Raw genomic sequence first — 12,581 nt, 5'->3', positions numbered from 1 at the left:
TCCCTTCCCATCCAAAGCAGTGCTTATTAACACCTGTGGTGACTGAGACCATGGACATAATTTAACTTCTCCAAGGAGACAGACTTGTAGCATGAACGAGAATCAACCCCAAGTCTACAAAACGCTAGTCCAACTCCAACCCCAGTGAGCAACCTGCTTCATGGTGGCTTATCCCTTTTAACAACACCAGGCCATCTTCACAGATGAAGCCAAACATAACCAAATACTAACATTCTAAACTTTCTTCTCATATTAATCAACCAAATGTCTTCAGTATGTAAAAACATCACTTGACCATGTCATTCCAAGAAAGTCTACAGGTTACATGATGGCTGAGAACCGGTTCCTGTTTGATGGATCAGGTGCCTTTAGCGTGATGACAGCAGCATATTAAACCACAGTTTCCTTTGAAGTTTTGTCACAGGGGTGTACAAGCTGGGGTTTGGTAATGAATCAAACTGAGCCATAATGAACGTCCTTATTTCAGTCTGCTTTGATGAAATTCCACCTGACTGATCTCAAATCACAGAACAAAACAGCAAAAGCCTCCTGACAACTGTTACGAAAGACGACTATTACCAAAGCTCCACTCGCTGGCTGTATGATGAAAACTGTTGCCCGATCCGAGCAAGAACCAAGTGTTCTGTCCTTCAATGCTTCCTTCCATCCTTCCTACGTTAACCTTGGGCCCGTTTTGATTCAATTTGAATCATATTGTTTCACCGATCTGCAATGAACATCACAAACGATGTGCCTCTTTGCACCCCTTAGAGTAGAAAACACTCAGAGGAGCTTTAAAAAACAAACAAACAAAAAAGTAATTTATTTTCCCAGCCAGTAAGTGCCGATTGGTTTCACGATTATGCCCGTGTGTGGCAATTAACCTGCTTTATGAGATTTCACCTCTGTGTAGTAAAGCAGTCAATCTGAAAGGCTGTTCAGCGGGAGGTCCATCAAACACGTTAAACATCATAAAGTCACAAATTATTGTGAAACACCCACGATGTTAATAAGACTTTACAAGATGTTAATTTGCAGATCACTTAGCCAACAATTTATGGTGAAGCCGGTGAGAGTGTGCCGTATGAGGGAATACCTTAAGGACACCCTCCAGTGGTATTTTAAAGCATACAAAAATTATGCCTTACTGTCTTTTTTTCTTTTGTTTAATTGGTTTTATAAAGGATGGTGGAGGTCTAAAGGCCTTTTTTTAAGCCTTGGCCTTGTCCTCCTTATGCAAGGACTCAGACTCAGTCTTGGCCTCAGCATTGTCCTGCCTTGAAGAATAAACCAAGGTCACTTCTTTATACCTGTTTTTCGCACAGCTTAGGTCATGGTTAGCCATCTTTGAACTTGTCCAAGGTCTGTGCCCCAAGAATGGTCCCTGTGAATTTAAAGACCCTGGCAAGAATAGGACTGGAGTTATGCTGAGCACAGATACAGTAGTGTTCAGAATAATAGTAGTGCTATGTGACTAAAAAGATTAATCCAGGATTTGAGTATATTTCTTATTGTTACATGGGAAACAAGGTACCAGTAGATTCAGTAGATTCTCACAAATCCAACAAGACCAAGCATTCATGATATGCACACTCTTAAGGCTATGAAATTGGGCTGTTAGTAAAAAAAAGTAGAAAAGGGGGTGTTCACAATAATAGTAGTGTGGCATTCAGTCAGTGAGTTTGTCAATTTTGTGGAACAAACAGGTGTCCCCTATTTAAGGATGAAGCCAACACCTGTTGAACATGCTTTTCTCTTTGAAAGCCTGAGGAAAATGGGACATTCAAGACATTGTTCAGAAGAACAGCGTAGTTTGATTAAAAAGTTGATTGGAGAGGGGAAAACTTATACGCAGGTGCAAAAAATTATAGGCTGTTCATCTACAATGATCTCCAATGCTTTAAAATGGACAAAAAAAAAAACAGACGCGTGGAAGAAAACGGAAAACAACCATCAAAATGGATAGAAGAATAACCAGAATGGCAAAGGTTGATCACTGATCAGCTCCAGGATGATCAAAGACAGTCTGGAATTACCTGCAAGTGCTGTGACAGTTAGAAGACGCCTGTGTGAAGCTAATTTATTTGCAAGAATCCCCCACAAAGTCCCTCTGTTAAATAAAAGACGTGCAGAAGAGGTTACAATTTGCCAAAGAACACATCAACTGGCCTAAAGAGAAATGGAGGAATATTTTGTGGACTGATGAGAGTAAAACTGTTCTTTTGGGTCCAAGGGCCGCAGACAGTTTGTGAGACGACCCCCAAACTCTGAATTCAAACCACAGTTCACAGTGAAGACAGTGAAGCATGGTGGTGCAAGCATCATGATATGGGCATGTTTCTCCTACTATGGTGTTGGGCCTATATATCGCATACCAGGTATCATGGATCAGTTTGGATATGTCAAAATACTTGAAGAGGTCATGTTGCCTTATGCTGAAGAGGACATGCCCTTGAAATGGGTGTTTCAACAAGACAATGACCCCAAGCACACTAGTAAACAAGCAAAATCGTGGTTCCAAACCAACAAAATTAATGCCTCGCAGATGTGAAGAAATCATGAAAAACTGTGGTTATACAACTAAATACTAGTTTAGTGATTCACAGAATTGCTAAAAGAGCAGTTTGAACATAATAGTTTTGAGTTTGTAGCGTCAACAGCAGATGCCACTATTATTGTGAACACCCCCTTTTCTACTTTTTTTTTTAACAAATAGCCCAGTTTTATAGCCTTAAGAGTGTGCATATCATGAATGCTTGGTCTTGTTGGATTTGTGAGAATCTACTGAATCTACTGGTACCTTGTTTCCCATGTAACAATAAGAAATATACTCAAAACCTGGATTAATCTTTTTAGTCACATAGCACTACTATTATTCTGAACACTACTGTAGATGGACAGACAGACGGAGGGACGCATAGTCTTCGCAATACCCAGTGGACATATTTGATGGCCTCGGGTAAAAATATAAAAAAAACCCTCCATCTGATCCAAGAGGAAATTATAGGAGGAGAAATCGCGAGCTAATGTTGTGGGACAGATGGACAATGGTAAAAAAATAAGTGCTTTGTACTTACAGGAGGATGTGATTGGTTGCCGTCAACCAGATGATCTTGTAGTTTTAAATATGAATGAATGTGACGATTTTTGATGCGGTTGAGCAGATACTGAATTGATGCAACCCTTGATTTATTCCAGGGAGTCAGAAGGAAGATGTGTCATCTCGGTCTTCTCAGGAGGTGTGTTTTGGTGTCACACGCGTCTGTGACATCACAGCAAAACTATCATGAGAAACAGTGAGAAAAAAAAAACATTTTGCAAAGGAAGGCATGGTGGAAAAAGAATAGCACTAGTGCAGCAGCACTACAGTCGTGCAGGATTCTGAGACTGCCTGGACGACTTTAGTATTCAGAACAGGTATTACCAAAAAAAAAGACTGTCAGGAGAAACAAAAGATGTAATTATAGAGAAGCTCTCCTCCACAATGCCTGCAACAGACTTCCAGTAGCTTCTCGCTGTGTCTTACAGTTAGAATACATTTAAGTGCTCTTCCCTATTGGAAATACAGTGAGAGGTTGTTTCACGAGGGTCAAACATCATCACAGGGATTTACGGTCATTTGCCCAAAAAGTGCTTCATTTGATCAAATAATATGTTTGAGCAATTTATGCACAGAATTCTGCTCTTTAGCTTTTGTCACTACTGAGATACAGCATGTGGATATTTTATCTGAGGGCAAAGGTCAAAATGGGACTTTTTGACCTTTTTCAGGAAAAATGTTGAAATGGATCAAGAATAAAACTTGAGGTCTCAAAGGAATTTTAACCCAACATCAGTTCTCCAGAATTCATCATTATTCAGGTCTGTGTAGTGGATGAATTGCGCTGGTACATACTAGGACCTAGACGATACACCTATCTCCCGATACAAATCTCGATACCTGAGGGCCAGTTTGATATGTATCACGACACATTAAGAAATGCAATCCTTCATTTTTGCACTCTTTGGGGGCTGCACCTTTAAATAGATATTCATCAAAGCTCAAGTCAAGAACTGACCATTAAAATTCAATTGCTGGTTGAAACTGGGTTGGAATGCAGTCCCAGTTTCACTCAACAGAGGGCGCAATGGGTTATAGACTTAAACTGAGTATTGTGTGATGTCACCGTGAGGCAGGGACCACGCTGGACAGGACGGGAGTCTGTCATAGGACAACATATGGACACCTACGGCCAATTTAAAGTCACCAATCCAACTAAACTGCATGTCTTTGGAATGCTTTAGGAAGCAGGAGCACCCGGAGGGAACATGCAAACTCCACACAGAAAGACCCCAGGTGGGAAATGATCCCACAACCTTCCGGCTGTGAGGCAACAGTGCTAACCACTGAGCCACTGAGCCACTGTGCCACCTGTGGCTGGTAGCAGCTTCTTTCCAATTAAAGCAACAGGCACACAAACAGGTTGTTTCTCAGAAACCTGAAAATTGTCCTTTATGAAGCTTCACCTCCGTGTCTCTGGGGCATTTTAAGCTCCAGACTTTTTGACCTCTATGAGTTGATGAAAAAGGTGCATAATTTGATGTCTTTAACACTCTGGTCTTCGGCACAGTGCACATCTGGGTGATGCACACTTCAGTAACTTTTCACCCAAAGCAGCCTTTGTACACACAAAAGCTTTTCTCCGCCTTATTTATTCATGTTTCTCTCCGGCAGTGACCAGTTAGCAGAAACACTTCATCCTGCAAAGCAACGGCCTGAAAGCGAGAGCGAATTTCCAGGCAGACACGGCGTCGGAATGAGCCTAAAGCAAAGACTACCCTCTTTGTGCATAACAAAGTGATTTGGCATTCCTGCATCCCTTTTGATCCAGATCCATCTCTGCCACGGTCACCTGTCATCTATCTTTTTCTCACATCTCATCTGTCCTTCCTCCTTTCCCCCTGTTTTGCGCTTTGCATCCATCTGATTTTCACTCCTCATTTGCATGCTTTCTGACATGTTGGTTCTTGCTTCATGGAATCAATCAACACGGCCGTGCAGGACGGCGCGCCATGGAGAGGATCCCATGTAAGCAGAAGTCTGAATTGGTTCACCTTCACATACTGAGAACACATTCCCATGTTGGCTACAAAAAGTGAGCGTCTTGGCTGGTGGCACATAAGGTCACGACTGAATGTCTGAGTATCAGCCTAAAAGACAACATGAGACTACAAGCATTTTATTATTATTTAAATCTGAAATTTAGAGGTATTTATATGGTTTCTGACAACCAGTAAAAACCAGGTTCAGCCCATTTACCACTTTTGTAGACACATTTAAAACCAACACATATCTGGATTGGAACCTTTTTAAAACTGGTGCCATTACTTCTTGTTCTACAATAGTTAAAAACCACTTTAAACCCAAATTATAATATTTTAATCAGATTAAATCCATAATAATTTGCTGTAACATTAGAGCCATTTAAATCCAACAAATACCTAGTTTAAAACGTTTTTCCTGTACTGGTTTAGAGCCGTTTAAATCCTTTAGATATCTGTCTTAAAACCCTTTAAAAGTGGCTTAATGGGAATTTAATATTACGTAACCTTATTCTACAATAGTTCAAAATCACTTTAAACCAGATTATATCAGTTAATTAGATTAAATGCATATTACAACAATTACAACAACAACAGTAGCATTAGAACCATTTAAATCCCCTTCTGGGTTAAACTCTTAAAAGGTGAAACAATGACACTTGAATCTTGTCTAGCCTTGTTCTACAATAATTCAAAACCACTTTAAACTGCACTGAATTAATTTTATCATATTAAATCCATATTAAGATAATTTACTGTTGATTTAGAGCCATTAAACCCAATATCTGGTTTAACACCCTTTTAAACGTTGTATAACAGAACTTTAAAATTGGCTATAATTGTTCTACAATAGTAGTTAAAAGCCACTTTCAACCAGATTATATCAATTTAATCTGATTAAATGCACATTAAGACTATTTATCATAGGTTTTGAGGATTTAAAGTAAGAAGTATCTGGTTTAAAACCCTTTTTAAAGTGTTTTAATTACACTTTAAAGTTGACTAATCTTGTTCTACAATAGTTCAAAACCACTTTTAACCAGATTATACCAATTCATTCATATTAAGTGCATATTATTAACACATTTATGGCAGGAAGTATTTAAACCAACAAATATCTGGTTTAAAGCTCTTTTAAAAGTGTCCTAATGGAACTTTAATCTTGCCTAACCTTGATCTTCAATATTTCAAAAGCACATTAGACCACATTATATCAATGTCATCAGTTTAAAATGCATATTAAGACCATTTACCATATGTTTAGAGTTTTGAGTCAACAAACATCTGGTTTAAAACACTTTCAAAAGTGGTTTAATGCAACTTTAATCTTGCTTAACCATGTTCTACAATAGTTCAAAATCACTTTGCACCAGATTATATAAATTTAATCCAGTAAATTCATATTAAGACCATTTACACTAGATTTAAAACCATTTAAACAACATAAATTTTAATATACTTGAAACTAACAACCATGTGGTGTAAGACCCTTTTAAAGTGTTTTCAAAATTACTTTAAATCAGTGTGCAAATCAGTTCATATCTAATTTAACCACATATTAAATCCAAATAAAGACAGTTTGTTGTTTGGTTAGACCATTTTGAAATTATCTGGTTATTTTTTTAAAAAAGGCAAACATTCTTGTAGAACTGCTACAAAGATTTTTAAACCAAGTGGTTTCCAATTTTCCAGTTAAGACATTTTGATATTTACAAATTACTGCAGATTTTTCTTCACATTATTCCACGTATGACTGTTGCACAACTGTACATTAAAAAAAAGAAAAAAAGAAAAACAGTCTCCTGCTGGTGCACAGTGAGATCAGTCTACATCATGTAGCCACGGTGACCAAAATAGTCATGTGTTCATGACCACTTTGAAGTGCTCGCCTTTGGAGTGGGCCGGTGTGTGTAGGTGCACAGTGGAGGGAGACTGCCAAAGCAGAAAATTGAGAACATGAAGGGAATGAGGGCGTGGATTGAGATTATTAATGTTATTATTGTTGTTGCAGACTTACAGCGTGATCTGGAAGTCTGCAGCTTTGATCATGAATGTGAAGCTGCTGAATACGTCACAGAGCCAATAACCGGGGATTGTACTCAAACCGACCCACTGACACGGCTACTAAGTGTTAGCACAAATCCCTTCATCTCCAAAGCAGAAATAAAGAAAAACCTTCATCTCGGATCACTGCGACGTGCCATGGATGCAAGATGAGAAGCATAGTTTTTCCTGAAAGGTTTTCCTGTGACTCATAAGGATTAACACAGGTCAAAGTGGGGCGGCTGAACGAATGTTAATTCCATTTATTATTCCAAATGAGCAGAAAAAGAAAGTTTCTTTTTATTATGTTATATACAATATACTTGGGTGATTCTTTAACTACGGGCACTATTGGCCTTGTAAATGTAATTTCCACCACACCATTGCCTTACAATATAAAGCGCCTTGGGGCAACTGTTTGTTGTGATTTGGCGCTATATACATGTGCTCTGATGTCACTGTTTATCTCCATAGAAACTACCCAAACAATCTTTCATACAAACTGTTTAGGGACATTACAGTGTTGTGGTGGAAATTACGGCAATAGTGTGGGACAACTACATTTTGTTTAAAAAAATCACAACAGTTGTATGGCATTGAATACCCCAATTATGTTTTGATTATTTTACTGATATTTTATTCAGAGATATTTTAAAACATTAGAAAAAATGTTTCTTTACCATTCATTTTTATCATTGAAGATCAAAAGTCTGGGTGTGGGACAAGCACAAAACGGCAATATTTGCATATAATGATGCTGAAAAAAGGTGAAAAAGTCATCATAGACTACTAGAACAAATGTCTTAACACACTTTCATTGTAAAGATAACTATAAGTGTGAAATTTCCCCTTTTTTCTGTTCTTCATACAATATGATCAAAGGACATAAGTGCCCGTAGTCTAAGAATCACCCACTTGTGTGCCACCAGGTGGACATGTCAGGACTACATTTAGGGAATAGTTTTATCATCAACCACATGCATGATGGAAATTAGGAGCAAGTGTGGCTTTGAAGTCATATCTAGCTTGAGATGAGATTGTTTGTTGCCATCTTTCATTTCCAAAGCGTAGAGCCCCAAAACATGAATTAGTCCATCTGAGTTGTTAACATGATAACTCATGAACAAACACACACAGGTCCTTTCAATTTTACATGAAGACAAACATTAATATGAAGATGAACTGGCTTGAATTTGGTGCATCTACATATAGTCAATTGTAAGATATTGATAGATTATCGACAAGCATGTTGCTGTTTGGGTATATGATGCCATGCTGCCACCTAGAGAGAGACAGACAACATTTTCATCATGTGTTATATACTTGCCTCAAATTGATTAGCGCGTGTGCAACACTGATTGAAATCATTGGCACCAGCTCCTGTACTGGCTGCTAAGCTATCACGATACTTCTCCAATACATCGATAAAGAAAATACTCTTACAGTAATGATTGCTTGGCCCTGAATATGTAATGTGAGCCACTGCATCCAGAGCGCTACTAAAGATAAAGATATGTTCATATTAAAACATTAATATGCCATTTTTCCACATTATCAGTTGTTTAATTGTTGTTATTGTTGTTTTTAATATAAACCAGTGATTCTAATTAAACCTGTCAGTCATATATAACCAAAGAAAAAAGCCAACAAGTGAAATTTCACAGTATTCTAACATTTCGAGTTCCAAACATCCAGCAATCTTGTCAATCCCAATGGGATTGTTCCAGCTTGTCGGAGGTATGCAAATCTGACTTTAGGCCTTTCTGTGGAGCGTTTGCATGTGCAAGTTCTCTCAGGTAATCCAAGATCTTGATCAGCAAATAGATTTATTGGAATGTTCCTCTTGATAAGGTTAATCCCGTCAATAAATTTTGTGGACACGAACAAGAAACCTTTAGAGTACTTTATCACGTCAACATGTTCCAGAGTTTCCCACTCCAAAGGTCAATAACTACAAATACACTCAGAGGTCATGTACTTCTGCCAAGGCTCAAAAACCTCATCTCACATCACTTCTGATAACATTTTCCGGTGATTTATTTTTCATTCTGAGGCAGTTATTCCTCTGATCGCTTCTCCATCATTTATTGATCTTGACCACTGGTGTTTGATTCTCTCACATCACTTCTGATAACATTTTCCGGTGATTTATTTTTCATTCTGAGGCAGTTATTCCTCTGATCGCTTCTCCATCATTTATTGATCTTGACCACTGGTGTTTGATTCTGATCACTCATCTTTAACTCATCTGTGACCTTATCACTAGTCTTTGATCCTGCTTGTCCCGATCACTCATCTTTGATCTTGAATCGTCATACTGATCATGTGCCTTTGATCCTGAACACTCATCTTTGATTTTGAACTGTTGTCCCAATCACTCATTTTTGATCCTGGCATGGTACCCCAATCACTCATCTTTGATCCTGAAATGTTATCCCAATCACTCATCTTTGATCCTGAAATGTTATTCCAATCACTCGGGGTTTTTTTTTGTCCGGAATTGTTTTTCCTGATCACTCATTTTGATCCTGATCACCCATCTTTGATCTTTAATTTATATCTTGCTCTTTTATCGTTGATTCTGATCAACTGATCCTAAATGCTTTGGTCCTGTAATCAGGATGGAAGGAATAAAGATCAAAGTTCAATGATAAAAGGCAGGATAAGCCACTTGATCTGGAACTGTACCAACATTTAATTGTTTTTTAATGATTTAAGGGAGCCTAAAGGCCTCACTACCAAACTTCACCAAAATCGTTTTTTGTCCTTCTGAGACATGCTGTTGACAAATAGACACACAACAATGAAACACTAACCCCTTTGAAAAAAGTAACAAAAATTTAGAAAAAATGAAGGTTATATGTTTTTGTGCCATCAGTTTCTCAAGAAGACATGTTTTAAGTCTGAATAAAGCATCTAGCTCTATGGAATTATAACAATAACAAAGTGTCTCGGTCTGAACCTATAATGGTCCCAATCAGCTACAAGTCAGTACACTCTGTGGAACTGTGTGTCTCAGTTCTGGTGCCATTGTTGATGGTTCAGGGTTACCAGTACTACTTCAAAGGCAACTTAACGTTGGCTTTACATCGACACTGCTGCATATTGCAGTTGTCTTGACCAACATTTGGAGAAAGTTGCATTGCTGACTGCATTTATAGTTCTATAGGACATCACCACTGGGGGGCAGACATGGACATAAACATCTTGCTGGGTGCTTTTCTCCCCACCTCATACCATTAACTGGCTGATAAATGCATTGATGGCTATTAGCATTATTTTGTTGCTACTGTAACCGTACGGTGGACTTTTGAAGATCCCAGGATGTCTGCCATGTTCACTCTAATCCATCTCTTCCTCAGCTAATTAAAAAAAATGTATTTCTCTGAAACAAAACAATTTACAAATGTAAGTGGAGCGCTCAGAGGTTTGATCTGCCGCAATGTGTTTCCGTAAGTCAGAGCACAACAAGTAAACATCCTTAAAATGGTTAGAGATGTTGTCATGTGACCAGAGCATCACAGGTTCAACGCCTTGGATATGAGACCATCTGGATGGACTCAATCCTTCATCCTGATAAGAAAATGTGGGATAGGTCAGGTCTGGGAGCATGCACTGGTTTCTCTTTTGTCATGTTGCCACAACCGCCATACTACAGAATTGCGGTTGATCTTGGATGGCAACCACCCAGATAGACAACCGGTGCATCCGCACCCTTCAAAATTAACTATCTGCAGCAGACAGGTGATATGTAGGTGTCCCCTTGCCCTTCTCCAGCCGGCATCGACACCGGCATCAGTCCAGTACACCGATGCCTAAGTGTTGAGGCATTGGTGTACTGGATCATGCCCAAGGAAACACACCACATGGCCATAATGCTCATTCCATCAGTTCTCGGGACACATCTTACTAGGTCACTAATTAGCATCCAAGCCTCACAATTGTGTTATAAGGAATGGTAAATGGATTGCATTTCTAGAGCACTTTTCCATCTGCATCAGAAACTCAAAGCGCTTTACAATTATGCCTCACATTCACCCATTCACACACACACACCGCTGTCAGGGTGCTGCCATTCAAGGCCCTCCCTATACACCATGAGCAACTAGGGGATTAAGGATCTTGCCCAAAAGCCCTTAGTGATTTTCCCAGTCTGGCAGGGTTATAAACTGAGGATCCTCTGGTCTGAAGACCAACGCCACTAGACCATCACCTCCCCAGGAAGGAAGCACCAGGATCCTAAATGCTTGAACATTGGTTTTCTTGCAAAGGTACTAAACACCTCTGTCCAGCAACTCCATAAGCTTTATCGGAGGCGTCTCTCGATCTCAAAGGCCGAGGATCCACAGAAACAAACGTGACTGCCAAGATAAATGAACGCCTCTGCAAGTCCAACACCAAAACCAGGAAGCAACCAAAAGCCTGGGTTTTAGTCTTGATCCACGACCATTGCAAAATGTGGGTGGTAAGGTGAAAAACAGCACCCATCTCTTATTATCATCACCAAGATGCCCTTGAGGAAAGTCCTCAATCTCCTTTTGATGCTTGAAGCACTTCAACTGCCATATGTGGGAGAGGTCTGAACCCTTATTGGTCACAGAGATACAGGGTCTGGACCTATAGCAACAGTCTATAAATAAGACCAGCTTTGCTGATTTTTGGCTGCAAATTGGATATTTATGCACTTTTTAAAAAATATCCTAGTGGATATCAGCCTCTGTCCACAAAAGCATCACTGTGCACGGTCATCGTCACAGTCATACAGTAAACAATAAAAACAGAGCGATCCTACTATGATGAGGATGCATGTGACTGCACATCTGAAGGAAAGCAGCAAAATGAGGACGAAAACGCGCCGATTCTATAAGCTCTGGGTGCATTACACTGATTATTCCACTGGATTGCACAAAAAAGGGCCTTCAGAATGTATTTGCAGGACGCATAGGTGTGATGTTGATCCGGGCCAACACCAAGGACAGCAGCCAACGCGCGCAGACACCGCGCAGGCTGCAAAAAAAACACCGCTGTTGGTTCCGGCGATGACGGTGCTGTTTCCCCGACCTGGCATCAAACCGACGACCTGTGCTGAGCCTTTGCACGGCGGCTTTTTTTATTCATTATTTTTTTTAAACCTCGTCATGCAACAAAAATCCAAATCTGCAGCCACATTTCACCAAAGCGTAGATGGCGTATTAAAAACAAGTATCGAGCGGTGCGCACGTACCTGCTCGGCTCGGATCGAAGCGCTCACATGTCCTGTGTGTTATTGTGGCCGTTTGTCACCGTTACGTGTGTGCCAGCGCCATGTTATCATCACGGAGCGGGCCGATTCTGCGTGCGTGCGCGCTCCTCCTGTGTGCTACATCCGGGCTGCAGCGGCGAGCGAATGAGCGCAGTCTGTGCGCGCAGAGGGCGGAGTGCGCACCGGGTATGGATCACCTGTGCGCAGCTCCAAC

General features: G+C 39.9%; 1 long non-coding RNA gene across 1 annotated transcript in view; it reads right to left on the bottom strand.

Moving 5' to 3' along the window:
- Positions 1 to 12,581, bottom strand: part of LOC117503465 — a 38,010-nt gene extending 25,429 nt beyond the window's left edge. The window contains exon 1 of the long non-coding RNA XR_004558571.1: positions 12,350 to 12,581. This is a non-coding gene — a long non-coding RNA (uncharacterized LOC117503465). The remainder of the gene's footprint in view (positions 1 to 12,349) is intronic.

The sequence above is a fragment of the Thalassophryne amazonica genome, chromosome 21 (assembly GCF_902500255.1).
Source record: "Thalassophryne amazonica chromosome 21, fThaAma1.1, whole genome shotgun sequence".
NCBI classification, from domain to species: Eukaryota; Metazoa; Chordata; class Actinopteri; order Batrachoidiformes; family Batrachoididae; genus Thalassophryne; species Thalassophryne amazonica.
The sequence above is the reverse complement of the archived record's forward strand: the minus strand, read 5'-3'. Positions and strand labels throughout refer to the sequence as shown.